The sequence below is a fragment of the Myotis brandtii genome, unplaced genomic scaffold (genome assembly GCF_000412655.1).
Source record: "Myotis brandtii unplaced genomic scaffold, ASM41265v1 scaffold249, whole genome shotgun sequence".
NCBI lineage: Eukaryota > Metazoa > Chordata > Mammalia > Chiroptera > Vespertilionidae > Myotis > Myotis brandtii.
The window spans coordinates 1,754,260-1,759,718 of NW_005359430.1; positions in this window are offsets into that span (position 1 = coordinate 1,754,260).

Below are 5,459 nucleotides of genomic sequence, written 5' to 3' on the forward strand. Positions count from 1 at the left end.
TTAACCATTAAAAGTATGCATATTTTTGTGTCATTGATGAATTTTGAATGTTAAACTCTCAATCCCACTTTTTCCGTAATTCCCATGGTTTTGATTGTATGACTTTGCATAGCCTTGTGGGATGGCTAATTTTGTGTCAACTTGGCTAGAGTATGGTCCTAGATATTTGGTCAAACACTAGTCTGGATGTTGCAGTAAAAGTATCTTTTAGATGATTGTATGACTTTGCATAGCCTTGTGGGATGGATAATTTTGTGTCAACTTGGCTAGAGTATGGTCCCAGATATTTGGTCAAACACTAGTCTGGATGTTGCAGTAAAAGTATCTTTTAGATGAAATTAGCGTTTAAATTAGTAGATTTTTAGTAAAGCAGATTATCCTCTATAATATAGTTGGGTCTTCATAAATCAGTTGAAGATCTTAAAAGAAGACAAACTGAGGTTCCCTAAAAAAGAGGTAAAAGTGCCTTCAGACCATCTTTGGACTTGAGCTGTGACATCACCTCTCCCTAGGGTCTCTGGCTGCCAGTCTGCCTTATAGATTTTGGACTTGCCAGCCTCCATTATCCTGAGCCAATTCCTTAAAATAAACCAGTATCTATCTTTTCTCTCCTCTCCTCTCCTCTCTAGATAGAGAGATAGGAATAGAAATAAAGTACAAATAGATATATATCCTATTGCTTCTGTTTCTCTGGAGAACTCTAATAAATACATCCACTGATTTTTAGGAACATACATGTCATGTTGTAGAGAACTGACTGCACCTCTGAACTCATCCGTACTGTTTTCCAGTCATTTCAGAGAATAGGGAGCTTCCATATCCGACAAATTTGTCTCTCTCTGTTCTAAATTTCATCTCCTGCTACTTCACTTTTTATTCTTTTTCTCCCTATCGTGTCATCTTTTCTTTTCTTGCTATCTCCTTTCCTTCATTACATAAACTCAGATCACAAGGGCCAGAAGCTGGAGAAAAAAGAAAAAACTATTAGGGTAGTTTCATTTTAGTTTCTAGAAGAAGATAATGTCTTAAAGTAAGATCTTATCAATGAAGATTGAGAAAATATCTTGAAAACTTGCTGAAGGTAGGATCATTGATAGAATTTGGCAATGAGTATAGGGCCAGTTTGGGGTGAAGGCAAAAATTCATCTCACGTTTTTCCTTCTTCATCATCTGGATAAATAGTAGTGACAGTTTTATAAAAATGAAGGAAAGGGCTTATTTTGGACATAATTTAAAATTTTTGCATGTTCCTCAAAGGTCTTCATGAATTTGTTCTCAACTAACTTCATTCCCTACCACTACTCCAAACTATTCTTGACATTCTCTTGATGAGTCAAGCTTCTTCATGCCTCCTTTTTTGGGGTATTCCTCTGCCATAACTATTAGTCTGACTTGTTTACAAAATAAGTCCTAGGTCATATTTAGGCCACAAATTATGTGTCACATACTCAGTGGAACAGCTCCTGACTCTGATATGATGTTATTATACACAGTATAATAACATCATACGCTCAATAACATCAGACGCTCAATGCAGGAACTGCCCCTGGTGGTCAGTGCACTCTCACAGGGGGAGCGCCACTCATCCAGAAGCCCTGATCCGGGCTCACAGCTGGCGAGTGCAGTGGTGGCGGCAGGAGCCTCTCCCGCCTCCAGTAGCGCTAAGGATGTCCTACTGCCAGTTTAGGCCCACTCCTGTGAGGGCTCCTGGACTATGAGAGGGCGCAGGCTGGGCTAAGGCCCACCCCCACCAGTGCATAAATTTCATTCACCAGGCTTCTAGTATACTTAATAAAATGGAGTGTTTTTATAATTTGCTCAAGATATACCACATTTGCTTTGTCAAATTCATTTTGAAAAATTCAATGTATGTAATCTGTTTTTCAAATGAAAACATTGTTATTTTCTACCATAAATTAATATATGCCTATTATAAAAATTCAACATAATTCAGGAGTGTGAGTAATAAGAGAAAGTCCCTTCATATCTTTCTCATAATGATAAATTAGTATTTGCTGTAATTGCTGTGAGATGTTTTGTGAGTATATGTGTATTCTACCAAAAAGGGAATCTATACATTGTTCCATAACTGTTTTTGACTTAACTTCTAATAAATATTTTTATCTTGTCACTTGTCCATTTTAATAGCAGTTGAATGCCGGTTTGTATTTATAAACTAATTCAGAGGAAATATTTGCCTTTTTGTAACAAATGCAGGAATCTTAGGAGAAGAGAGAAGGCGGCCTTTGTTTAGAAAATGCTATGAAAACTGTAAAATGGAGCTGACATCCTCTGGGTCAAGCTGGCACTTGCAGACCTAGGGAAGAGGGAATCTTCTGTTTGAAAAGGGAAGAGAATACGGATGTTTTTGGGAAAGGAAGGGTAGAAAATATAAGAAGCAAAAAGGAAGGAACATGCAGAGCCAAGGTGTATGTGTGTGAATGTGTGTGTGTGTGTGTGTGTGTGTGTGTGTGTGTGTGTGTTGGGAAGGAGGAGTGCACAGAGATCTAGCCTCCAACATGGAGATGTGGCAGAAAAGGAAGAAGATTATGTGTAATGAAACTTTTCAGTAAGTTGTAGGTACTGTAAAGTAAAACCAAAAGTGCCATGATGTTCTCTATTTAATTAATTTGTTATGGAAGCTAATAAAGAGATTGGTGAAGGGCAGAAAAAAAAAGATAGCCATATGTATGTGAAGTTGATAGCTGGATGACAATGCAATAATATAACTTATTTATGTGATGTCCAAAAATGACAAACAAGTCCAAAAATCTGTACAGAAGATACATGTAAACATATATCTTTATATTTACATCTCCCATGGTTTTCTTAAGTTTATGTTTTAATTTAGATAAGTTAGCTAATTAACACTATTGCTTAGTATATCAAGTTATATTTCTTTCCTAGTATCTGAGAACTCCCCAAAGATGTTCACCTTCTTCTCTCCTATAAGAACTCTGTTCTAGCCCTGGCTGGTCTGACTCAGTAGATGGAGTATCGGCCTGCGGACTTGGTCCCAGGTGGTTCAATTCTCAGGGGCATATTCCTGGGTTGTGGTCTCAATCCCCAGTGGGAGACGTGCATGAGGCAGCTGATCAATGATTCTCTCTCATCATTGATGTTTCTATCTCTCTCTCCCTTCCTCTGTGAAACCAATAAAAATATATTTTTTTAAAAAGAACTCTGTTCTAAATGAAAAGTGCATTCTTAGTTTACTAAATACATTATAAAATTCTTATCTTTGAACTTCTTATTCCTATTGATCCACACATGTATAAATTTAAATTTTATTAATTTCTCTGAAATTCTCTAAACTAAAATTCTACCCTTTCTTAAAAGGTAAGTTTAAGGCTTAGCATCTCCATGAGTTCATAATAATTTATTTTCTCTAAAATTCTTTGTCACTTGTCACTTGTTCTTTTTCTAATTATTACTTGCTATTCATTGTTTTGTGATGCTTATTGTTATGGTTTATACATGTCCTTTCTGCAAAACTAGGCCATAAGTGTCTGATGTTAGAAACCTTATCTTAACTACAGGACTTATCCTGGACCTCATTCAGTGAAAGTCAATGATAAATTTTATTTGAAAATGCTTATATTTTGAATATTTTAAATAATCTTATAAAAAACCACTATATCCTCAAATTGTTAAAACATCATGATTGCTCATAGAGAAAAATTTCTGAATTGAATAATGGTTTGTATTTTGCTCTACACAATTCCAGTAATGAATTCAGGTTCTGAAAATTATTATTAAGAGATAGTTAATAGTAACTATATAGAGTGCTTACTATGTGCCAGAGACTGTTCTTAAATCTTTGAATAATTATTATGTTAATCCTAAAAACAATCAGGGAGATAGGTATTATCACTTACTGAAATTTACTACTGAGTATACTCAGGACTAAAACAGTGTAAATAACATACTGAAGGACACACAGCTAGTAAGAAGTTAAGTAGCGAATTAAATTAAGGACTGTTTGACTCTAGCTTTAAGCTACTACTGCAGCTCACAACTAATGCTTAAATTGAGCGATACTTTTTGAAGACCTTGTATTGATTCACTCTTCAAATAATTTTTTAGATTAATTCATCCTAATAAAAGCCTGAAGTTAGCTTTGCTTTGCAAGTTAATTTAATGAAGCAATAGCCTCTTAAAAATCCTGTAGGATTTAAAATAAACTCTAGGTCAAAAGCAGACAAATTAGCATAACATTCATATTTATGCCTCTCAAAGTGTGTTACACAAGAAGTAAATGCTTTGGCATCTATGCAATGCCAGATATATTCTTTTCAAAGGGCCTTTGGTTACTCATTATGGTGATGAATGACTGTGATGAAAATACCAACATACATCCAAGTTTTTCCTTCAGTGTTTCTCCCATAAATGTAGAATTATGTAATGAGACAAGCAATGAGATTATTTGCAATAGGTGCAAGTTAATTTGATTTTCAAATCATACAGTATAACATTCCTCATCTATTATCCACTGATTTTATTTGACCTTGCCATTGTTAGAATAAAGAAGTGTCTAAACAGACAACAACCAGTTCAATAGTTTTCAATAAATTGACTGCATAGCAATTGCCCCTTGTCTGTGGGGGATATGTCCCAAGACTCCCAGTGGATGCCTGAAACTTTGAATAGTACTAAACCCTAATACACCATGTTTTTTCCCCTGTACACTCATACGTTTCTCTTAGAGGAAACATTTTAAGGCTTCTCTTTGGCACATCTAAATTGCCAGCACCATTGCTCTCATGCTTTGGAGCCATTATTAAGTAAAAGAAGGGTCACTTGGACACAAGCACACTGATTCCTGGATACCTTGACTGTGGATCTGACAACCAAGATGTCTACTAAGTGACTAAGGGGCTGCTGGTGACATGCAATGAGGATACACTGGACAAAGGGACGATTCGTGTCTCAGGTGAGACAGAGTGGGATGGTGAGAGATTTCATCACACTACTCAAACTGGCATGCAATTTAAAACTTAACAAATTTATTTATTTTTATAATTTTCCATTTAATATTTTGAGACTGTGGTTGACTACAGTTAACTAAAATTGCAGAAAGCAGAATCTTGAATAAGGGGGAACTACTGTATCTCATTATAAGATAAATGTATACACACACACACATACACACACACACACACACACACACACACACACACACACACATATATATATATATGACAATTTTTTAAAGAGAGACAATTTTTTAAATCTAGATGACTGATGAATTAGATATAGCCAGCCCTCTGTATACTACCCAGTAGAAATATAGAATTTGTGATCATGACAGTTATCAAAACTATACTTAATTATTTGACATATAGATACCTCAAATATGAAAACTAAGTATAGAAAAATCCACTTAATTTGAACATATGATAAGAAAAAAAAAACCGTAGAGATAACTTTTTGGACTGTGCTGTGATCCAATTGATCTG